The following is a 26,620-nucleotide window of genomic DNA, read 5'->3' as shown; positions in this document are numbered from 1 at the left end:
TATTTCTCCCAAAATCTTGATTCCAGCTTGTGTTTCTTCCAGTCCAGCGTTTCTCATGATGTACTCTGCATATAAGTTAAAGAACAAAGGTGACAATATACAGCCTTGATGACCTCCTTTTCCTATTTGGAACCAGTCTGTTGTTCCATGTCCAGGTCTAACTGTTGCTTCCTGACCTGCATACAAATTTCTCAAGAGGCAGATCAGGTGGTCTGGTTTCCCATCTCTTTCAGAATTTTCCACAGTTTATTGTGAGCCACACAGTCAAAGGCTTTGGCATAATCAGTGAAGCAGAAATAGATGTTTTTCTGGAACTCTCTTGCTTTTTCCATGATCCAGCGGATGTTGGCAATTTGATCTCTGGTTCCTCTGCCTTTTCTAAAACCAGCTTGAACATCTGGAAGTTCACGGTTCACATATTGCTGAAGCCTGGTTTGGAGAATTTTGAGCATTACTTTACTAGTGTGTGAGATGAGTGCAATTGTGCAGTAGTTTGAGCATTCTTTGGCATTGCCTTTCTTTGGGATTGGAATGAAAACTGACCTTTTCCAGTGCTGTGGCCACTGCTGAGTTTTCCAAATTTGCTGGCATATTGAGTGCAGCACTTTCACAGCATCATCTTTCAGGATTTGGAATAGCTCAACTGGAATTCCATCACCTCCACTAGCTTTGTTCGTAGTGATGCTTTCTAAGGCCCACTTGACTTCACATTTCAGTTTATCTGGCTCTAGGTCAGTGATCATACCATCATGATTATCTGGGTCGTGAAGATCTTTTTTGTACAGTTCTTCTGTGTATTCTTGCCATCTCTTCTTAATATCTTCTTCTTCTGTTAGGTCCATACCATTTCTGTCCTTTATCGAGCTCATCTTTGCATGAAATGTTGCTTTGGTATCTCTGCTTTTCTTGAAGAGATCCCTAGTCTTTCCCATTCTGTTTTTTTCCTCTATTTCTTTGCATTGATCGCTGAAGAAGGCTTTTTTATCTCTTCTTGCTATTCTTTCAAATGTTTATATCTTTCCTTTTCTCCTTTGCTTTTTGCTTCTCTTCTTTTCCCAGCTATTTGTAAGGCCTCCCCAGACAGCCATTTTGCTTTTTTGCATTCCTTTTCTATGGGAATGGTCTTGATCCCTGTCTCCTGTACAATGTCACGAACCTCATTCCATAGTTCATCAGGCACTCTATCTATCAGATCTAGGCCCTTAAATCTATTTCTCACTTCCACTGTATAATCATAAGGGATTTGATTTAGGTCATACCTGAATGATCTAGTGGTTTTCCCTACTTTCTTCAATTTCAGTCTGAATTTGGCAATAAGGAGTTCATGATCTGAGCCACAGTCAGCTCCTGGTCTTGTTTTTGTTTACTGTATAGAGCTTCTCCATCTTTGCCTGAAAGTATATAATTAATCTGATTTCAGTGTTGACCATCTGGTGATGTCCACGTATAGAGTCTTCTCTTGTGTTGTTGGAAGATGGTGTTTGTCATGACCAGTGCATTTTCTTGGCAAAACTCTATTAGTCTTTGCCCTGCTTCATTCCGTATTCCAAGGTCAAATTTGCCTGTTACTCCAGGTGTTTCTTAACTTCCTACTTTTGCATTCCAGTCCCCTATAATGAAAATGACATCTTTTTTGGGTGTTAGTTCTAAAAGATCTTGTAGGTCTTCACAGAACCATTCAACTTCAGCTTCTTCAGCGTTACTGGTTGGGACATAGACTTGGATTACTGTGATACTGAATGGTTTGCCTTGGAAATGAACAGAGATCATTCTGTCGTTTTTGAGATTGCATCCAAGTACTGCATTTTGGACTCTTTTGTTGACCATGATGGCCACTCCATTTCTTCTGATGGATTCCTGCCCACAGTAGTAGATCATCTGAGTTAAATTCACCCATTCCAGTCCATTTCAGTTTGCTGATTCCTAGAATGTCGACATTCACTCTTGCTTCTCTTGTTTGACCACTTCCAATTTGCCTTGATTCATGGACATGACATTCCAGGTTCCTATGCAATATTGCTCTTTACAGCATTGGACCTTACTTCTATCACCAGTCACATCCACAAGTGGGTATTGTTTTTGCTTTGGCTCCATCGCTTCATTCTTTCTGGAGTTATTTCTCCACTGATCTCCAGTAGCATATTGGGTACCTACTGACCTGGGGAGTTTCTCTTTCAGTATCCTATCATTTTACCTTTTCATACTGTTCATGGTGTTCTCAAGGCAAGAATACTGAAGTGGTTTGCCATTCCCTTCTCCAGTGGACCACATTCTGTCAAATCTCTCCACCATAGGTTAAGAAAATGAGCCTCTGAAACACTCAATCACTTGTCGAAGACACTTGGCTAATGAATGTTACACAGAGATCTCACACCCAGTCTAACTCTAGCGCCTGGCCTCTTTAAGATTTAGAAAACAAGAGCAACTGCAACAGAGTAGCGAACTGGGACACAAAGAGCATCAACTGTGTTACTTATGCTAGTTATGGAAGCTGCTGCTGCTAAGTTGCCTCAGTCGTGTCCGAGTCTGCGCGACCCCAGAGACGGCAGCCCATTGGGCTCCCCCGTCCCTGGGACTCTCTAGGAAAGAACACTGGAGTGGGTTGCCATTTCCTTCTCCAATGCATGAAAGTGAAAAGTGAAAGTGAAGTCACTCAGTCGTGTCCGACTCCTAGTGATCCCATGGACTGCAGCCTACCAGGCTCCTCCGTCCATGGAATTTTCCAGGCAAGAGTACTGGAGTGGGGTGCCATTGCCTTCTCCAGTTATGGAAAATCAGTCATAAGACCTGTCTGATGTAGACCCGCATACCACACAGAAATGACAAGCATAGACTGTGGGTGATTCAAAGGCTTACATCAGAACCAGACAATGAAATTCTCATTCCTTACCCAAGCACAAGGATATTACTTCTGAGCAGTGGTATCTTCTGCCACATGACATTTTAACATGCAGTCCTCCTAGCCTAAGGATTTTCACTAGTCCTCCTAGTCCTCCTTTGCCTGGTGATCCCAATTACTCATGTAAAGGATTAGCACATAAATTCTAGCTCAGTAGTGACTATATCAGGGGAGTCTACCAGGAAAATCACAATTAGGTTATACTTGGAGTTGATATTTTTCACATCTTACCCCCCTCCCCTCCTTTATTTTTCTTATCTCTTGTTGCTGTTCGGTGGCTCAGTTGTGTAGGACTCTTTGTGACCCCATGGACTGCAGCATGCCGGGTCTCTCTGTCCCTGACCATCTCCTGAAGTTTGCCCAAATTCATGTCCATTGCATCAGTGATGCCATCCAGCCATCTCATCCTCTGACACCCTCTTCTCCTTCTGCTCTAAATCTTTCCAAGCATCAGGGACTTTTCCAATGAGCCAGCTGTTTACATTAGATGACTAAAATACTGGATTTTCAACTTCGGCATTAGTCCTTTCAATGAGTATTCAGCATCGATTTCCCTTAAGATTGACTGATTCCAATTTCCTTGCTGTCCGAGGGACTCTTCACAAGTCTTCTCCAGCACCATTGTCGGAAGGTATCAATTCTTCATCGCTCCACCTCCTTTATGATCCCGTTCTTCATAGCTGTCCTGCCAGGAAGCAAACATCTTCTGATCTTATGGCTTCAGTCACCATCTGCAGTGATCTTAGAGCTCAAGAAGAGGAAATCTGTTACTAATTCCACCTTTTCCACATCTATTTGCCATGAAGTAATGGGGCCAGATGCCATGATCTTAGATTTTGTAATATTTAGTTTTAAGCTAGCTCTTTCACTCTCCTCCTTCACCCCCTTATCCCTTATCACCACATATTTTATGTATTTTAGTTATTCCAGTCTTGGAACATTACACCTAGAACATAAGTTTCATGATAACAGGTAAACTTGTGTCTGTGTTGCTTCACAACTGCATCTGAAGCACCTTCATTGTGCCTGACATACTGAACATTCAGTGAAGTGTTTGTCAAAGGAATCAGTTAATGGAAGTGGTTGTGTGATATTTGACACAAACGTCTATTTCTTCTGTTAGTCTACAGCTCCATGAAAAGAAAAAGACTATATCATGTTTTGCTCACTAACTATAATGCCAATCATATACTAAACCTTCAGTAAATATTTAATAAAAGCATTTTTTTTTCAGGCTCAAGACTCCCCTGTTTTGGCTAAGAGCACCAAAAAATTTGAGCATGTCCCCTTTAGATCTGTACCATCCAGCACTGATTTATTTTTAAGATGTTTAGTGCCACAGTGAACACTGCAAAATCAATAACAGGAATTTCTTCCATCCAGCATATTTTACATACTCATTTCTTATGTTTAATTTACTCTATTTCTTACCACTTTCTGAGTGCACCTAACTTTTAGAGAAGGAAGTATGTTCATACATTAAATGGTCATCATTCCAAAATATAGCTAACGATCTCATTGTAAGAACACACTTGACAATACAATACAGATAACAACTAAGATATTCAAAAGAATGGCTCTTTAAGTAGTGAATTTATGAATATTTATTTGCTTTATGGACTGTTACAATAAATTTTAGTGTTTTGGATTTATAAATAAGATATAAAATCTATATTGGATTCCTGGATGGCATAGTATGTCTTGAGGATTTACCATTGTTAGTGTGTCAAATGTATGAAATATTTCATGTCAACCATGTACATACAAGGAGAAAAATTGGGTATGAGTTAAATAAACATTTGCCATTTTTAAAAACTGTTCAAAGACTATTCATTTCAAACATACCTTGCATTTTTGTGAACAGATACACTTTTATAACATGATGTTTAAAAATGTCTAGAAGGACAGACACAGATAATAGCAAAAAACAAAACAAAACTTTGCAGAAATACAATACTTGACATTTATATAACACCAAATGATATAATGTGTTGGTCCCAGAATGGAAAACAGAAAGAATGAATATAAATTCATCTCTACTTGCTAAGAATGCAACTTAATTGCTATGTAATCCTCATAGAAATTATATTGGTGATGTTTAAACCCTGGGTTTTAATCTTTGATATGAATTTGGAGATAATATTCTCAATTTTCTGTGTGAAGTAATTAATATACCTTGAAATGAACAAAATTGCTACCGATCATAACAAGTGACTGAATATTCAAGCTGGATGACAGAAGATTCTCATTTTAAATGGATCATCTCAAGGGTCCACAGAAACAGATTTTCTTTTACTTTTGTCTTATTAAGTTCCAATTAATTCTTAATCAGTATATTTTTTGTGAAAACTAGTGAAGTCCCATGTTATTCATGTAAGGCATTGATTTTGCATATAAGGCATTAAAATTTTATGGATATAATGTTGTTCTTATGAGAGAAAGATACAGCTGTTTTCCTTGCTTCTCAGATTTGATGTATCATCATTTAGTACACAAGGAAATCTACACAATAAAATAAAAGGTATTACTTAACTTCAGTGATATTAGTTACAACATTGTACCAAAAAAATCTTATACAGGCAAAAATAAAACAATAAGGAAAATATATAATATTTTAATTTAGTGAGTTGAGGAAAATATGATTCTTTCTTCTATTGCAGATGCCAGCATTTCTCTACTATAGAGTATTAGATCAAGCTGAAACTGAGTTCCTAAAGTGATGATTTTGACAACTTACTGTGTAGAAATAGTCATGGTATTGTATAGCTTGCTATTAAAATAAATTTATTGGTTCATTTTAGTATAAGCTATGCTTTTAATATGCCAGCCCTGTAGAAAATAGTAATATCATGCATTCAAACAAATATTCATTTAATTTATTTGCTTTATTACATTTTGTTCTTCATGTGGCAAACAACTCTCTGATCTCTGTATCTTCAAATAATATTATGCAAACTCAGCATCATATCTAGGGTCATCACTGTCACACATTTATCTTTTCTAAATTTTATTAATAAACAACACTTTTATTATCTTAGCTTTAAATTGTTTTTTCTTTTTTGAGCAATTAAAATTAGAAAAAAATGATACTTTATCATTTTTCAAAATTCAATATCCAACCCTCTTTGTTCCTCTGTATAGATTCAATTTTTAATCTACATTAAATTCCTTCTCCCTGAAGCATTTTCAAGCAAATTCAGAATAGTGTGTGGTCAATGAATTCTCTAATTTTTTTGCATTTGTAAGAGAGAATCTTTTTCATTTATATTTAATTTCTAGATTGATAGCTTTTTTCTTTCTTTCATCACTTTAAAGGTGTCCCTCTATTGTTTCCTTGCTTGCAAAATCTATAAAGAGATAGCTGTTATAATTTTTTTTCTCCTTTGTTCTATGTACAATAGAATCAACTACAGGAAAGATGTTTCAGATTCAAAAATATCAGGAAAGGACAATCCCATCTTGAATGAATTAACCATCTGTGGAATAAACATGTCTAGATAGGAAGGGACATATAAATCAAAATTTTTTTTTTTTTTGCTGAAAATTTAATTATGATAACCAATGGGTGAAATAATGCAGGTCGAGCAGCTTATGTTTATTTAGTATATGCTTCATCATGTGAAGTTCCACTGAAATTTAATGTTTACTTTTTGTCATTGTTGTTCAGTTGCTCAGTCATGTCTGACACTTTGCGACCCCATGGACTGCAACATACCAGGCTTCCCTGTCCTTCATCATCTCCCGAAGGATACTCAAACTCATGTCCATTGAGTTGGTGATGCCATTCAACCATCTCATCCTCTGTGTTCCCTTTTCCTCCTGCCTTTCTTAGCACCAGGGTCTTTTGTAGTAGCTCTTCGCATCAGGTGGCCAAAGTATTGGAGCTTCAGCTTCAGCATCTGTCCTTCCAATGAATGTTCAGGACTGATTTCCTTTAGGATTGACTGGTTTCATCTCCTTACAGTCCAAAGGACACTCAAGAGTCTTCTTCAACACCAGAGTTCAAAAGTGTCAATGTTCAGCCTTCTGCCTTATTTATGATCCAACTCTCACATCCACACATGACTACTGGAAAAACCATAGCTTTTACTAAATGAACCTTTGTTGGCAAAGTAATGTCTCTGCTTTTTAACATGATGTCTAGGCTAATCATAGTTTTTCTTTCAAGGAGCAAGCTTCTTTTAATTTCATGCCTGCAGTCACTGTCTGAGGTGATTTTGGAGCCCCCCAAAATAACATCTGGATATCTGAGGTTATTGATATTTCTCCTGGCAATCTTGATTCCAGCTTGTGCTTGGCATTTTGCATGATGTACTCTGCACATTAGTTAACAAGGTGACGATAAACAGCCTTGATGTACTTCTTTGCCAATTTGGAGCCAGTCTGTTGTTCCATGTCCAGTTCTAACTGTTGCTTCTTGACCTGCTTACAGGTTTCTTAACCTGACAGAGTCTGATAAGGTGGTCTGTTATTTCCATCTCCTTAAGAATTTTCCAGAGATAGTTGTGATGCACAGAGTCAAAGGCTTTGACATAGTCAATGAAGCAGAAACATATATTTTTATGGAATTCTCTTACTTTTTCTATGATCAAATGGATGTTGACAATTTGATCTCTGGTCTACTGTTTTGTGCTTAATATTCTATTTGTCTTTGGAATCTGCAGGTCTGACACCATGTAGTAGTCTTTGTGGTCAGGAATTGATCTCAGGATTCAGGGCAGGTCTAGATTTCCTTTCATGCAAGCCGTTGAGTAGACGAGTTACCTAATAGTAATCAACAGATAGTGAATAATGAAAATATGCTTAATCAGTGAGTTAATCCATGTCAATTAATATGTTAAAATAAAATAAGGTTATTTTGATTCTGTGTCATTCTCCTTTTTTTGCTAAAAGTGTAACTTAAAAAAATGTATTGAAGTACAGTTGATTTACAATGTTGTGTTCATTTCTGCTGACAGAAAAGTGATTCAGTTACACATATATATTTATATATACACAGTCTTTTTTAATTTAAATTTATTTATTTTAATTGAAGGCTAATTACTTTACAATATTGTATTGGTTTTGGCATACATCAACAGGAATCCGCCACGGGTGTACACGTGTTCCCCATCCTGAACCCCCTCCCACTTCCCTCCTGGTACCATCCCTCTGGGTCTTTTAAATATTGTTTTCTATGACTCTTTATCACAGGATATTGAATACAGTTCCTTGTGTTATACAATAGAAACTTGCGTTTATTCATTCTCTACATGGTAGTTTGCATCTGCCAATCTCAACTTCTCACTACATCTGTCCCCCTGGCAACCACAAGTCTGTTCTCTATCTCTGTGAGTCTGTTTCTGTTTTTTAGGTAGGTTCATTTGTGTAGTATTTTAGATTCTATGTATACATGATATCATGTCTTTCTCTTTGACTTACTTTACTTAATATTATAATATCAAGTTCCATCTCTGTTGCTAGAAAAGCCATTATTTCATTTTTTTTTTTTTTTGGACTGAGTATGTATGCACACCCTATTTTTCTTTATCCATTCATCTCAGTAGACATTTAGACATTTAAGTTCCCTGTCTTGACTATTGTGAATTGTGCTACTATAAACATAAGGGTGCTTATATCATCTGAATTCTACTTTTGTCTGAATAGATGCCCAGGAATGGTATTGCTGGATCATATGATAATTCTCTTTTCAGTTTTTTGAGGAACTTCCTTACTGTTTCCCTTGGTGGTTATACCAATTTACATTCCGACTATTTAGAAAACATCCCTTTTCTCTACTCCCTGTCTAGCATTTGTTATTCACAGACTATTTAATGATAGCCATTTTGACTGATGTGAGGTAATACCTCAGTTCATTTCAGTCACTCAGTCGTGTCCAACTCTTTGTGAACCCATGAATTGCAGTACGCCAGGCCCCCCTGTTCATCACCAACTCCCAGAATCCACACAAACTCATGTCCATTGAGTCGGTGATGCCATCCAACCATCTCATCCTCTGTCATCCACTTCTCCTCCTGCCCCCAATCCCTCCCAGCATCAGAGTCTTTTCTAATGAGTCAACTCTTCGCATGAGGTGGACAAAGTTTGGGAGTTTCAGCTTTAACATCAGTCCTTCCAAAGAATATCCAGGACTCATCTCCTTTAGAATGGACTGACTGGAAATCCTTGCAGTCCAAGGGACTCTCAAGAGTCTTCTCCAACACCACAGTTCAAAAGCAACAGTTCTTCGGTGCTCAGCTTTCTTCACAGTCCAACTCTCACATCAATACACAACCACTGGAAAAACCATAGCTATAACTAGACAGACCTTTGTTGTCAAAGTAATGTCTCTGCTTTTTAATATGCTATCTAGGTTGGTCATAACTTTCCTTCCAAGGAGTAAGCGTCTTTTAATTTCATGGCTGCAGTCACCATCTGCAGTGATTTTGGAGCCCCCCCAAAATAAAGTCTGAACAGTGTTTTCACCGTTTCCCTGTCTATTTCCCATGAAATGATGGGACCAGATGCCATGATCTTAGTTTTCTGAATGTTGAGCTTTAAGCCAAATTTTTCGCTCTCCTCTTTCACTTTCATCAAGAGGCCCTTTAGTTCCTCTTCACTTTCTGCCATAAGGGTGGTGTCATCTGAATATCTGAGATTATTGATATTTCTCCTGGCAATCTTGACTCCAGCTTGTGCTTCTTCCAGCCCAGCATTTCTCACGATGGACTCTGCATATAAGTTAAATAAGAAGGGAGACAATATACAGCCTTGACGTACTCCTTTTTCCATTTAGAACCAGTCTGTTGTTCCATGTCCAGTTCTAACTATTGCTTCCTGACCTGCATATAAGTTTCTCAAGAGGCAGATCAGGTGTGGTCTGTATTCACATCTCTTTCAGAATTTTCTGCAGTTTATTGTGATCCACACAATAAACTGGCATAGTCTTCATTTGGCATAGTCAATGAAGCAGAAATAGATGTTTTTCTGGAACTCTCTTGCTTTTTCGATGGTCTAGCTGTAACTTTTGGTTGTATTTTTCTAATACCTAGATAGCATATTAAAAAGCAGAGACATTACATTGCTAACAAAGGTCCATCTAGTCAAGGCTATGGTTTTTCCAATGGTTATGTATGGAGGTGAGAGTGGACTGTGAAGAAAGCTGAGCACCGAAGAATTGATGCTTTTGAACTGTGGTGTTAGAAAAGACTCTTAAGAGTCCCTTGGACTGCAAGGAGATCCAACCTGTCCATCCTAAAGGGGCTCAGTTCTGGGTGTTCATTGAAAGGACAGATGCTGAAGCTGAAACTCCAATACTTTGGCCACTTCATTCGAAGAGTTGACTCATTGGAAAAGACCCTGATGCTGGGAGGATTGGGAGCAGGAGGAAAAGGAGACGACAGAGGATGAGATGGCTGAATGGCATCACTGACTCCATGCACTTGAGTTTGGGTGAACTCTGGGAGTTGTTGATGGACAGAGAGGCCTGGCGTGCTGCAATTCATGGGGTCACAAAGAGTCGGACATGACTGAACGACTGAACTGAACTGAACTGAATACCAAGGAAGCAATTTAAAATGTTAGTTTCTATTTGACACAGATATTACAATTATTCTGTAGAGTCAAACAATTTATGATTCCTATAGGCACATTTAAGATCTCATTACTATATATTTGGAATATTCTCTAGGACATTATTTTTTTCCTGAATCCCGCATAGAAAGCTTACAGCTATTATAAACCTCCACTGTAATCTTTTCTTCTGAAATCTGAAACATCACAAAGACCCGGACTGACTGAAAATCAGTTCTTGTTGTTTAATAAACTGTCTGTCTGCTTACTAGCACCGTAGGGCAATATGATCTATTTTTTTACAACTATTCTTTCTATAACTCTATTTAAAACTGTTCTTTTTCTCTAAGTATTCCTTTCTCTAAGGAAAGACCACTGTGCAAAGTTTGAAGACAACAAAATACAATATTTCTGTTCACAAAAGGAGGAAGAGATCATCAAGGGACCTCTGTACCTACTAAAGACCAATATTTATTTTTGTTAACTAATAAAAATGTTAGATCGCTAGACTTCACAAGTCTACAAATTAATATTCTACTTTCATTCAACAATTAGACAAAGAATTTGTCATGGGAACAGTATCTAGTTACCATTTATTAATTAAAAATAATATTGCGGAGATACTTTTAAGATATAAAACCACTGAAGGCCATTCAAAAAATTTTGATACAATATAAATTTCCTTTATAGGTGTGTATACATGTAATATCCAATGTAATATACATATAATATCCAATATATATATTGGATGTATGTAATTAAATTGTAAATATGTAAATTAAATCAGATGTATTAATATGTAATTAAATCTATACTTGTCATGTTTACTTATATATAATGAATGTAAACCTAGTTCAAACATATATCTATATGGCATAACATTAGTTGCAAGGTCATGAAACTAGCAAGTGGTAAATAGAAGATTTAAATATGTCTTCTGATTCTGGTAAACATTCTCTTACCCAGGGCACTGCACAACCTCCAAGTCATTTGTAAAAGGCCAAAAAAAGATTCACATTTCATTAAATGTCATCCAGCATTCCATTTATACATTCATTCCCACTGACATGCTTCATTACTGCTTCCTACTTTCTCTCTTCTTGTTAAATGGTTGTTTTCTCCGTCCTAGCATGTCCACTGTACTCAAACTAGCCTTTAAGTTTTTTTCATTTGTTCTCAGTTTCCCCATCACCAACTTCTACCTTTCTTTGGAGATACAAATTTTTGAGTTGACTCCTATAGAAACCATTTTCTGGTTATGTCATTTTCATTCATTGTTTAGCTTCTAAATGTAGAGTTATATTTTTAGCTATAAAATATAATTTTGTCACTAATAAACTACCTTGTATAGTTTACAGTTTTAATATATTGTTTACTGAGATGCAAAATGGATGCTAAATACATTGATGGAACTTACTTTTTCATCACATGTAGTGACAACCCTCTAATGTGTACATGAAAGATAACCCTGTAAAGTATTGGTAACTTATTCACTGAACAATTACGTATCATTTCTTCCATTCACTAATTTATTGGGAAATTTATCAAATTCCTTGGAGAATATGTAAATATGTATTACATGAGTTTAGTTAGTTAAATATTCACTGTAAATTAAAAGCATTATTTATTTGTAAAGTTGAGGGAAATAAGAAATGTTTCTAAATCAGCTGATCTACATTGTCATATACTTAATATTCTTACAAAATACAAGTATATTCAAAATTGAGCTACTATCCTTTTCAATAACATTTAAATTATATATTAAGGGTCCATTCTTAGGAAATGCGTCAGTCCAACATGAAGTACTCAGAATTATTTGATAGGGGAACTCTTAATAGACTCTGTTCTGACCCAGTGGTCAGGAGTTAATTGGTATTCAAATCTCCCTTACTTGCTCATCTACCAAGAAAATAATCATCATTTGCTCCTCCTCTTGAGTAGGGAACATGATGTTTAATGCTTATTCCAATTAATTATCCTCCACGGCTTTAGTCTTTGCTCGTACCCAGAAAAAGATGTAATTGTTCTTTCTCTGCAAGTGCAATAGGACTAGAATTTCACTGTGATTTTATGCCAATTAATTAAAAATCTGCTTAATCTTCAACTTTAACCTTTTTATTTATCTTCGGGCTTAGTTACTATCCATTATTTTGTTTTGGTAATAAAGACAAAACTAAAAGTATCCTAACAGCACACATAAAAATCATTTTTGGGACTCCCTGTTGGTTTGGTCGGAGAAGGCAATGGCACCCTACTCCAGTACTCTTGCCTGGAAAATCCCATGGGCAGAGAAGCCTGGTAGGCTGCAGTCCATGGGGTCACTAAGAGTCGGACACGACTGAGCGACTTCACTTTCACTTTTCACTTTCATGCATTGGAGAAGGAAATGGCAACCCACTCCAGTATTCTTGCCTGGAGAATCCCAGGGACTGGGGAGCCTGGTGGGCTGCCGTCTATGGGGTCGCACAGAGTCGGACACGACTGAAGTGACTTAGCAGCAGCAGCAGCAGCAGCAGTTGGTTTGGTGGTTAAGACTCCGCACTCCCAATGCAGGGACACAGGTTTGATACCTGGTTGGGAAATTAAGATCCTGCTTGCCACACAGTGTGGCCAGGAAAAAAAAAAAAAAGCATTTGTTTAATTGAAAACTCAATGATATGAAGGTAACTTATCAGAGCTCAAAATAATTCTACCATCTGTCCTCAAAATTGAAAAGATCACTAGAAAAAGAAGCTTGAAGCTCATTTTCCTTTTCACTGTTCTTTGTCTGGAGTTTTTCTTACTTTGTAATTTCACAGCTACCTTTAAATAATTGCACATTTTATCTGATATTTCCAGCTATTTTTGGCAAGCTTGTTGCTCTGCTGCTAGCTAGTCCATCCCACTAGAAGCCAAAAGTTGATTGGAAATAGTTTGATTTTTGCTATTATTCCAATGGAAAGATATTTGAAGTTGATGAGCAAGGGATAACTATCTTTAATAAGTAGGAGTATAGCTGAATTATAATAGTGTCTGGTGTAAGCACAGTGATTGACATTTTATGAGTTATGCACCAGAGGTATTACAACATTATTGAATATATTCCCTGTGACTTATTTACTTTATAACTGGCAGTTTGTATCCATTAATCCCTTTCACTAACTTCAACCATCTCTCCTCCCAACCCCCAACCCCATTTTAAGCAATTAATTGGGAAAGACGTACCTCAAGGCTGTGTACTGTCACCCTTCTTATTTAACGTATATGCAGAGTACATCATGTGAAATGCTTGGCTAAATGAGGACCAAGCTGGAATAAAAAATATTGGGATAAATATCAGTAGAATCAGATACACAGATGACACCACCCTTCTGGTGAAATGTAAATAAGAATTAAAGAGCCTCTTGATGAAAGTGAAAGAGGAGAGTGAAAAAGTTGGCTTAAAACTCAACATCCAAAAAACTAAGATCACAGTGTCTGGTTCCATTACTTCATGGCAAATAGATGGGGAAACAATGGAAACAGTGAAAGACTTTATTTTCAGACATTTCAGTCACTCAGTCATGTCAGACTCTTGGCGACTCCATGGACAATAGCACGCCAGGTTCCCTGTCCATCACCAACTCCTAGAGCTTACTTAAACTCATATCCATTGAGCCAGTGATGCCATCCAACCAAGTCATCTGCTGTCATCCCCTTCTCCTCCTGCCTTCAATTTTCCCAGCATCAGGGTCTTTTCTGATGAGTCAGTTCTTTGCATCAGGTGGCCAAACTATTGGAGTTTCAGAATCAATCCTTCCAATGAATATTCAGGACTGATTTCCTTTAGGATTGACTGGTTTGATCTCCTTGCAGTCCAAGGGACTCTCAAGAGTCTTCCCCAACACCACAGTTCAAAGGCGTCATTTCTTCGGCCCTCAGCTTTCATTATAGTCCAACTCTCACATCCATACATGACAACTGGAAAAACCATAGCTTTGACTAGAAGGACCTTTTTTGGCAAAGTAACATCTTTGCTTTTTAGTATGCTGTCTAGATTGATTATAGTTTTCCTTCAAAGGAGCAAGTGTCTTTTAATTTCATGCCTGCAATCACCATTTACAGAATATTTGGAGCCCAAAAATGTACTCTTACTGTTTGCATTTCCCCATCTATTTGCCATGTAGTGATGGGACTGGACACCATGATCTTAGTTTTCTGACTGTTAATTTTTAAGCCAACTTTTTCACTCTCCTCTTTAACTTTGATCAAAGGTCTCTTTAGTTCTTCTCTTAAGGGTGGTGTCACCACCTTCCATAAGAGTGGTGTCATCTGCATATCTGAAATTATTGATATTTCTCCTGGCAATCTTGATTCCAGCTTGTGCTTCATCCGGCCTGGCACTTTACATAATGTATTCTGCATTTAAGTTAAATAAGTAGGGTGACAATATGCAGCTTTGACATGCTCCTTTCCTGATTTGGAACCAGTCTGTTGTTCCTTATCCAGTTCTAACTGTTGCTTCTTGACATACAAAAAGATTTCTCAGGAGGCATGTCAGGTGGTCTGGTATTCCCATCTCTTTAAGAATTTTCCACAGTTTGTTGTAATTCACACAGTTAAAGGCTTTGGTGTAGTCAATAAGACAGAAGTAGATGTTTTTCTGGAACTCTCCTGCTTTTTCAATGATCTGGCAGATGTTGGCAATTTGATCTCTGGTTCCTCTGCCTTTTCTAAATCCATCTTGAACATCTGGAGTTCACAGTTAACTTACTGTTGAAGACTGGCTTGGAGAATTTTGAGCACTACTTTACTAGTGTGTGAGATGTGTGCAATTGTTTGATAGTTTGAACATTCTGTGACATTGTCTTTCTTTGGGATTGGAATAAAAACTGACCCTTTCCAATCTTATGGCCACTGCTGCGTTTATTTGGGGGGCTCCAAAATCACTACAAATGGTGACTGCAGCCATGAAATTAAAAGATGCTTCTTGGAAGAAAAACTATGACCAAAACAGATGGCAAATTAAAAAGCAAAGACATTATTTGTTGAAAAGGGTCCATTTATTCAAAACTATGGTTTCTCCAGTGATCATGAATGGATGTGAGAGTTGGACAATAAAGGAAGCTGAGCACTGAAGAACTGATGTTTTTGAACTGCAGTGTTGAAGAAAACTCTAGAGAGTCCCTTGGACTGCAAGGAGATCCAACCAGTCCATCCTAAAGTAAATCAGTCCTGAATATTCATTGGAAGGACTGATACTGAAGCTGAAACTCCAGTACTTTGGCCACCTGATGTGAAGAACTGGCTCATTTGAATAGACCCTGATGATGGGAAAAATTGAAGGGATAAGGGGATGGGGAAGACCTCACCAACTCAATGAACATGAATTTGAGTAAGCTCTGGGAGTCAGTGATGGACAGGGAGGCCTGGTGTGCTGCAGTCCATGGAATCACAAAGAGTCAGACATCACTGAGCCACTGAACCATAGAAGTTTGTCCTCTGTATCATGAATCTGTTTCTGTTTCATTATATCTGCTTTTTATTCTTCAGAGTCCATATATAAGCAAAGATATATACTATTTATCTTTGTGTGACTTATTTCACTTACCATAAAATTCTTTAAGCCTACCATTGAAGTAAGAAATAGATTTAAGGGAATAGATCTGATAGATAGAGTGCCTGATGAACTATGGATGGGGGTTCATGACATTGTACAGGAGACAGGGATTAAGACCATCCCATGGAAAAGAAATGCAAAAAACAAAAATGGCTGTCTGGGGAGGCCTTACAAATAGCTGTGAAAAAAGAGAAGTGAAAAGCAAAGGAGAAAAGGAAAGATATAAGCATCTGAATGCAGAGTTCTAAAGAATAGCAAGGAGAGATAAGAAAGCCTTCCTCAGTGATCAATGCAAAGAAAAAGAGGAAAACAACAGAATGGGAAAGACTAGAGATCTCTTCAAGAAAATTAGAGATACCATGGGAACATTTCCTGCAAAGATGGGCTTGATAAAGGACAGAAATGGTATGGACCTAACAGAAGCAGAAGATATTAAGAAGAGGTGGCAAGAATACACAGAAGAACTGTACAAAAAAGATCTTCACAACCCAGATAATCAAGATGGTGTGATCACTCACCTAGAGCCAGACATCCTGGAATGTGAAATCAAGTGGGCCTTAGAAAGCATCCCTATGAACAAAGCTAGTGGAGGTGATGGAATTCCAGTTGAGCTATTTCAAATCCTGAAAGGTGATGCTGTGAAAATGCTGCATTCAATATGCCAGCAAATTTCGAAAACTCAGGAGTGGCCACAGGACTGGAAAAGGTCAGTTTTCATTCCAGTCCCAAAGAAAGGCAATGCCAAAGAATGCTCAAACTACCGCACAATTGCACTCATCTCACACGCTAGTAAAGTAATGCTCAAAATTCTCCAAGCCAGGCTTCAGCAATACGTGAACAGTGAACTTCCAGATGTTCAAGCTGGTTTTAGAAAAGGTAGAGGAACCAGAGATCAAATTGCCAACAACTTCTGGATCATGGAAAAAGCAAGAGAATTCCAGAAAAATATCTATTTCTGCTTTATTGACTATGCCAAAGCCTTTGACTGTGTGGCTCACAATAAGCTGTGGAAAATTCTGAAAGTGATGGGCATACCAGACCACCTGACCTGCTTCTTGAGAAACCTATATACAGGTCAGGAAGCAACAGTTAGAACTGGACCTGGAACAACAGACTGGTTTCAAAAAGGAATAGAAGACATCAAGGCTGTATATTGTCACCCTGCTTATTTAACTTCTATGCAGAGTACATCATGAGAAACGTTGGGCTGGAAGAAACACAAGCTGGAATCAAGATTGCTGGGAGAAATATCATTAACCTCAGATGTGCAGATGACACCAGCCTTATGGCAGAAAGTGAAGGAGAACTAAAGAGCCTCTTGATGAAGGTGAAAGAGGAGAGTGAAAAAGTTAGCTTAAAGCTCAACATTCAGAAAATGAAGATCATGGCATCTGGTCCCATCACTTCACGGGAAATAGATGGGGAAACAGTGGAAACAGTGTCAGACTTTATTTTTCTGGGCTACAAAATCACTGCAGATGGTGATTGCAGCCTTGAAGTTAAAAGATGCTTCCTCTTGGAAAGAAAGTTTTGACCTAGACAGCATATTCAAAAGCAGAGACATTATTTTGGCAACAAAGGTCCATCTAGTCAAGGCTGTGGTTTTTCCAGTGGTCATGTATGGATGTGAATCCATGGTCACATGGATATGGATGTGAAGAAAGCTGAGGGCTGAAGAATTGATGCTTTTGAACTGTGGTGTTGGAGAAGACTCTTGAGAGTCCCTTGGACTGCATGGAGATCCAACCAGTCCATTCTGAAGGAGATCAGTCCTGGGTGTTCTTTGGAAGGACTGATGCTAAAGGTGAAACTCCAGTACTTTGTCCACCTCATGCGAAGTGTTGACTCACGGGAAAAGACTCTGATGCTGAGATGGATTGGGGGCAGGAGGAGAAGGAGACGACAGAGGATGAGATGGCTGGATGTCATCACCGACTCGATGGACATGAGTTTGAGTGAACTCCAGGAGCTGGTGATGGACAGGGAGGCCTGGTGTGCTGTAGTCGATGGGGTCACAAATAGTTGGACACTACTGAGCAACTGAACTGAACAGAACAGTGGTGGTTATAGTGACAAAGAGAGGGTAATGGACACTCTTAGGTTTAATGAGTTTCCCAAGTTATCATTAGGAATTAAATTTTGCCATGTGCAAATATTTACTTACCAGTTTTTATTTTCTTTCTTTGTATTTTTTCCTTCTCCTTTCCTTCCTAGATTTTGTTTTTATCACAGGTATGAGTATTTAATATTAAGCAATTTTACTATTGTATATGTTATGGTAGTTTTGTTTTTCGTTCTTGTGCTTTATATTTCTGAAGCTTCTTGGATATGTTTGCTTATAATTTGTATCAAAAATGGAACATTTCATCCATGTCTTCAAATTCTTTTACCATATCTCAACTACTTTACAGCTTGAGGTTACATGTTTACTAAACCATTTGAAGCATTTAATTTCTCACTGATCCTTTTTATTCAGTCCTTTTCCCCCTCCTGTTTCTTTTTATACTGTTTTTTGACATATTTTCAAGATTTTTATTTTACTGTAGGATCTAATTTATTAATCTAATCCAGTGTACATTTCATTTCAGATACCATATTTTTCTTCTTTACAAGATGGATTCCTTTGTCTTTCAAATCTTTCATATATCTCAGTAGCATGTTTAATATTTTTCTCTTCTTTCAAATGTATTATTTTTAATAACTTAGCTGCTCTTATATAGTAATTTTAACATCCATGTCATTTCTAGATCTGGATCTTTTAATTGATTATTCTGATTTTTTTGATGTTTCTTTGTATGCCAGGAATATTTGCGTGGTGGTTCAATGCAGTGTGTAATCTAGAATTAATTTTCCTCTGCTATGAAGATAAAGTTGTTCTATAGACTCGTCAATGTCTCTTGAACTACAAGGTTTTTCAGGATGGCTATTTTAAAGTAGCCTTATATATTATATTAGTTTTCAGGCCTAAGTGACAATCAGTGTTCGTTTCGGTCCTTTGGTGTGACTCTTTACATTGTCTTGGGTAACTTTCTCAAGCACATACCCTGATCTGTACTCAGCTAAAGAATTGAGTAGAAAACTCTAGACCACAGTTTCTGTGTAGGTCCCCCTTCTGCAGTGCTGTGTTTTGCAAATTTAAGCCACTTGGACTTTCTCTCTGTACATCCCAGCTACGTCTGCTCAGCTCAGAAAGGTCATGGGTTCTGCTTGTGTTCGTCCTGCCTGTGTTGTGCCCTGGAAACTTTATGAGGAGAAAATGGGGGTAATTATTGAGCTCTCTCAGTTATTTTTGTCTCTCAAGGGTGATTGACCTGAGCAGCTTGATGATCAGTGTCTGAAAACTGCTACTTCATTTTTTCTTCAATCTGGATATTTATTTATAACTGGATTGCTAATCCACCCCCTTAATCTTGTCTAGAGATAGAATTTAATGTTTTATTTAAAAATCATTATTTCATTTTCCTGTAAATATGAAATTTTGTATAATGTATACCTTTTGGTTTGCAAACTAAAGAAAGGAATAGACTATCATGTTAAAAAGAATATAAGTATATATAATGGGACTCATATATTTTATTACTGTTCCCATTATATATATATATATATATATATATTTTTCCATTATGTATAATGGGAATAATCATAACATTGTAATAAATATTACTTTTCACCAGTAAAATAAAAGACAGACAATTTGCAAAGAAATCATTAATTTTCAAAACAGAAGTCTTTTAATTTGCATTTGGTGATTATTATATAATTTCAGTTTCTACATACACATATGAAAATGTTACAGAACAAAGTTTTAAAAACAACATATGATTAAATTAATCTTTAACCTTAATGCATAACACTATTTGGGTCACTAAATTCTTTTTAAATGCAATTTGGATGGCTTATCTTAAATTAACTAATTTAGAGTCCTTCCAAATTTTCTTCTTTAGGTTTTCTTAATTTTAGTTTTGCTGCCTGCCATATTTAGGAAAATTCAGTCCAAAAAATTCATCACATCTTAATTTTGTCTCTATTTTTAAGTAGTATGAATTCTAAAGCATTAATAAAAGATTTTTAAAGTGCATTCTTCATATTATGCACCCCTTTGGGTATATTTAGTATTCATAAATGATCATATTAATTGCCTCTGTAGCTGGAATTTTCAACACTTATGACATACTCAAATTATCCCTTCAGATATGCTATAAGGCAATTACTTTGGTAATAAGAATATTGCATACCCTCTGTTTTCTCAGGATCTTCTGTCCTACAGGAAAAGGAAATACCATGTATTATAAGTTTATGAAAATCATGGCTGAATATTTCTTTGGTTCTCTGTAGTTTTACAGAAAAGCCTCGGGTTTCCATCCATTCTCACTGGTGATGATCAGTTTTTTAACTTAATTTTTTAATTATCTTAGCCATTAAGATGGCAAGGCCTAGAGTAATACTGTTAGTATTATTTTGACAGTTATAATCTGTAACCTTGGAAAATAATTTAGCTTCTGCGTTTCTCTCTTATCTCTTTAATACATTAGGAGACAATAATGGTATCTAGTACATGGCCTGTTATGAAGACAACAAGTTGAAACTCTGATGGAGAGCTATGCTGATTGCTGTGTTTACACAGGGAGTGTACACCTGCTGCTAGAGGCTGCCCACATTTCTTGGCCTGTAATCTTCTTTCTCTATCTTCAAAGGCAACAATTTTACATCTCTGACATTACTTCCCTTCTCACATATTTTTCTCTGACCACAGCTCAGAAAGGACTGTTTTAAGAATTTATCTCATTTAATGAAGTGCACCTAGATAATCTAGGATAATCCCTCTATTTCAAGATATTTAACTAGGTAGCAACAGAGAAGGCCATGGCAAGCCACTCCAGTACTCTTGCCTAGAAAATCTTATGGACGGAGGAGCCTGGTAGGCTGCAGTCTATGTTGCTAAGAGTCAGACATGACTGAGCAACTTCCCTTTCACTTTTCACTTTGATGCATTGGAGAAGGAAATGGCAACCCACTCCAATGTTCTTGCCTGGAGAATCCCAGGGATGGCGGAACCTGGTGGGCTGCCGTCTATGCGGTCCCACAGAGTTGGACACGACGGAAGCGACTTAGCAGCAGCAGCAGCAGCAACTAGGTAGCAAAGTTCCTTTTGTCATGCCACATAACATATTCAAACATTCTGGGTATTAGGATGTGTACAGTTTGGAGGAAGTCATTATTCTACTGACCAATTCTTTTTTCCTTTTATTCTTCCATATGAATTTAAGGAGCAGTTTTTGAAGTTCTACATACACATAAAGGAGGTGTTTAGTAGGATTATTAGTTTCCCTGGTGGTTCAAATGTTAAAGAATCTGCCTGCAATGTGGGAAACTCAGGTTTGATTCTGGATTGGAAAGATCCTCTGGCAAAGGGAATGGCTAACCATTCCAGTACTCTTGCCTGGAGAATTCCATGGCCAGTGGAGCCTGGCTCCTATAATGGGGTTATAGTTCAAGTATTTGGAGAGGGTTCCAAAGGGTGGAATAAAAAAATCCTGAGCTTGTAGATAGTCGACATTTCTGGGCTTGTTTCTAAACACTGAGATTTGTGAATGGTTCCTTCAGTTATCTCTCAGTATTTAGTCATGTGAATTTAGCAAAACATAGTAAGGAGGCTGTCATGGACTGAACCGAGTCCCTCCAAATTTTGTAGGTTGAAACTCTGTCCTCTAGTACCTCAAAATGTGTAGAGACAAGGTCTTTAAAGTGGTAATTAAGTTAAAATGAGACATTTAGGGTAGGCCCTGGTCCAATCAGGGAGCTGTGGGTACAAAAGTGATGTACACAGAGGAGAGACCATGTAAGGAGACATAAAAAGGCAGCCATCTGGAAGGCAAGGAAAGAGGCATCCGAAGTATCTGAACCTGCCAACACCTTGATCTCGGTTTTCTGGCCTCTAAAACTGTGAGAAAACACAGTTCTGATTTTGAAGCCACCCAGCGTTTGGTATTTTGTTATGGCAGGCCCAGGAAACTAATACAGATGTGAAGTAAAATAAACAGCTGTTCAGAATGAAATTGTTACAATCAGTTTAAAAGCAACTTGGAATTAAATGCTAAAGTCTAAAATATTGCAGTTTTTTACTTTGCAGTTCCATTTCCCGACATATGGCCCCCAAATTGCTTGCACACGTGAAAACGGAACACATTTACAATGATGTGCATATGATGTGTTGTTCGCATCATTTGAATCTTCACTCAGAAATCATATACCCTGAACAGCCTTCCCCAATCAATCAATGTAAAATCGCTTTGCCTCACTCCCTCCCCCAAACTCCAACACAAAAGCTTCTAATATGTCATAAGCCACTTATTTAATTCATTGATTATATGTGAAAGTGTCTGTTAGTTCCTCAGTCATGTCTGACTCTTTGTAACCCCATGGACTGTAGCCTGCCAGGCTCTTCTGTACATGCAATTTTCCAGGCAAGAATACTGGAGAGGGTAGCCATTTCCTTTTCCAGGGGATCGTCCCAACCCAGGGATCTGAACCTGGTCTTCTACATTACAGGCAGGTTCTTTGCCATCTGTGCTACCAGGGAAGCTCTTTGTTTATATATCACACTTTAAAACCTGTATGTAAGTTCCTTATAGCCTGTGATTTTTGTTTGTTTGTTTCACTGCTTCATGTTCAAATCCAAAGATACTTGCATAAGTGAGGTGCTTCATAAACAAATTAAATAAATATCTGAAAAGGAAGACATTATTTGCTAATAACTGGTCAATGAAAGGTTTTTGAAAAGTGTTTTATTGAATCTGACTTGTATATGTTGACAAATATTAAGGATGTATTAAATATAATAAAACCAAATTTTGAAAACGGAGCTCTCCTAAATTGCCAGTGGGAATGAAATCTGTTGCAACTACATTATAGACCAAATTGACAATAAAATTTAAAACATGAATACCCAAAGATTGAACAATTCTATGACAGGTTTGTTCTTTAAAGAACTCTCACTGTGGTTAAATGAGATGGGAAAAAAGTTGTCAGTGAAAATCACTTAAGAATTAGTCAGCTATAAAACTGATAACTAAAGTGTGATATTTTTTACAAAGATATGATAATGTACAATAATTTTTAAGAGTGTGCTAAATCTATTTGAAGGGGCATAACAGTTCCTGTGAACACACTTTTATGTAGAGAAAAAGTAAGTTGTGGAATAGCATGTAAGTATGCCATTAATATGAAAAAATAGCTACATACACTGTTGTTTTATAAGTTTCTGTGTACACATAGAAATTATTAAAGCAGGAACCTACAAAAGACACACTAAATTCACCATAGAGAATATAGAGCACTTCAAATGTATCAGTAATGTTTTATTTCTTGTATTTAAATGTTCTGGGACCATTATGGTGTGCTGAGATATTCTTCATTGGACTTTCTACATTACTCCCTACCCCTATCCACACTACTCTGTATTTTAGGAGGCTGATATTTACTTGTCATATCAGTGACAAGTAAATTTATTTGCCATCCCTTGTCTTTTCTTTGAGTTTGTCTGACACAGAGCTTTGGCAAGAGGTTAGGTTGCCTGTCCTGCTCTTAAATCTTATGCCAGGAACACCACCTCAGAAATATTAAAGGGAGTATTTATGGTAATGGCACTCCATTCAGTTGTCTGTCTGACCAGAGAACTCATGTTTCAGCAATTTAGACTATGTGCTGATAATAGTTATATTCAATCATGTTACTCTGTCATACTGAAGCAGTTAGACTTTTATAACAGTGGAATCATCTTTTTAACACTCAATTATGATAGTAACGTAGAAACCATGGAAACAGTGACAGACCTTATTTTCTCAGGCTCCAAAATCACTGCAGCCATGAAATTAAAAGACACTAGCTCCTTGGAAGAAAAGTTATGACAAACCTAGACAACATATTAAAAAGCAGAGACATTACTTTGCCAGCAAAGGCCTATATAGTCAGAGCTATGGTTTTTCCAGTAGTCATGTATGGATGTGAGAGTTGGGCCATAAGGAAGGCTGAGCACCAAAGAATTGATGCTTTTGAACTGTGGTGTTGAAGAAGTCTCTTAAGAGTCCCTTGGACTGCAAGGACATCCAACCAGTCCATCCTAAAGGAAATCAGTCCTGAGTGTTCATTGGAAGGACTGATGCTGAAGCTGAAACTCTAATACTTTGGCCACCTGATATGAAGAGCTATTTCATTAGAAAAGATCCTGATGCTGGGAAAGATTGAAGGCAGGAGGAGAAGCGGACAACAGAGGATGAGATGGTTGGATGGCATCACCAATTCGATGGACATGAGTTTGAGTAAGCTCCAGGAGTTGATGAAAGATAGGGAAGCCTGGCATGCTGCAGTCCGTGAAGTCACAGAGTCAGACACAACTGAGCAACTGAACAACAAATGATAGTCCTGAATACACCTTTTGGCATTAAAATATCACACATTTTGGTGTTAAAATACCACATTTTAGGGTAGTTTATATAATCTGAATCGATAACTAACTCGGTCCTTTTCTGCATTGGGAAGATCCCCTGGAGAAGGAAATGGTAGTCAAAATGAATGTATTTGGAATCAATAGAAATGGAAATTGTCTCTATTTTTTAACATAATGATCGGTTTTAAGTTTTTTCTATATCTTTCAAACAATCTACTTGCAAAACTGTACTTCATCTCCCTGTGACTGACTTTTGTCTCTGTTTATTAGAGTTTGGGCTTCCTGTGTGGCACTAGTAGTAAAGAACCCACGTGCCAATGCAGGAGACATAAGAGATGAAGGTTTGATCCCTGGGTCCAGAAGATCCCCTGGAGGAGAACATGACAACCCACTCCAGTATTCTTGCCTAGAGAATCCCATGAACAGAGGAGCCTATTGGGCTATAGTCCATAGGGTCACAAAGAGTTGGACATGACTGAAGCAACTTTGCATGAATGCATTTATACTTTATATTACCAGAATAAATAACAATTATGTAATTCAATTGGAAATTGAAATAGCTTCTTTTCCATAGTATGAAAAGGGCTAAGGGCATTACATGAGTGGACTATGTCAGTAATTTTAAATTTCAAGAGGAAACAGAATAAAGATTATCTGGTAGATGATCTGAGCATGGAAAAGTGTCAGCCCATCAGCTGCATTTCCCTCCCAGGTCTGAGCACAGGTAAGATGTTGTGTTGTTCAATTGTGAAGTCGTGTCCAACTCTTTGTAACCTCATGCACTTCAGCAGGCCAGGCTTCTTTGTCCTTCACTATCTCCCAGAATTTGCTCAAATTCATATCCATTTACTCAAATTCATATCTTACCATCTCATCCTCTGCCACTATGAAGTGTTAATCATCAGTCATGTCCAGCTCTTTGCGACCCCATTGACTATAGCCAGCTAGGCTTCTCTGTCCATGAAATTCTCCAGGAAAGAATGCTGGAGTGAGTAGCCATTCCTTTCTCCAGGGGGTCTTCTCAACCCAGGAGTTGAACCCTGGTCTCCTGCATTGCGGGCAGATTCTTTACTGTCCGAGCCTCCAGGGCCACCCTCTATGGTGACCTCCACACACCAGCTGTGGAAAGTCCTTGACTCCAAGCATCTATGTCTGCTGTCAGTTCCTCTTACATTTTTTCTCTTTTCACCTAGGCATGGTAACTGCTTCTACATTTATTCCTAATAACATTTTTTGGGTTTTTTTTTCTGTCATCTAGTAATTATATAATCAATTATCTGTGGTATAATTGTCTCCCTTTGAAATAACTGGCATTATGTAGATGCCTCGAGTTAACTCCTGTTGCAGATCCCAGATTTTATGATACAATCTCTACTGGAATTAAAAGTGCATTAAAAGGTTCTTCAAATGTGTTTTTCCCCCTCTGACTATAAGCAATTTTATTAAATTTCTATGTCAGAATCTAAAACTGCCTTGAAATGTCATGATTTCCATATGTCAATACCTTGATTTATATGTCTATCAAATATATATTTCATGGGAAATTTGCACTGTTACTCCAGAAGTTGCTCATTATATTAATGCATTCATACCATATGTAGCACTATCAGAAATCACTGTGTATGAAATTATTGACTTGAATATCACATCTGCTTGAAAATAATGTAAAATATACATCTGCTGATGCCTAGCATTTGACCAAAAGTCCCTAATTAAGAATCTATAATGAATATATGAAGCTCTTACAATAAAACCATCTAGAATATATAAATTACTCAAATTGGTAAAAAAAAAAAAATCGCTTATTTTTAATCAGCTTCATTAGCTGTGGACTGAAACTACATACTGAAATATCTGGATAAGTTGCCTAACATCTGTGTTCCTTAATTTCTTCGTATGTAAAATATAAATAATAAAAGTACTCAGATCCTTGGTTTAATGTTTAGATTATGGAAGTGTTAAGACTGGTGTCTTGTATTTAGTAAGTATTGTGTTTATTACTACTAATGTTTGTAAGAAGGGGATGACAGAGGATGAGATGGTTAGATATTATCACCAACTCAATGGACATGAGTTTGGGTAAACTCCAGAAGTTGGTGATGGACAGGGACGCCTGCATGCTGTGGTTCATGGGGTCACAAAGAGT

The sequence above is a fragment of the Bos mutus genome, chromosome 16, assembly GCF_027580195.1.
Source record: "Bos mutus isolate GX-2022 chromosome 16, NWIPB_WYAK_1.1, whole genome shotgun sequence".
In the NCBI taxonomy this organism is placed as follows: domain Eukaryota; kingdom Metazoa; phylum Chordata; class Mammalia; order Artiodactyla; family Bovidae; genus Bos; species Bos mutus.
This window is presented reverse-complemented; position numbering follows the sequence as displayed.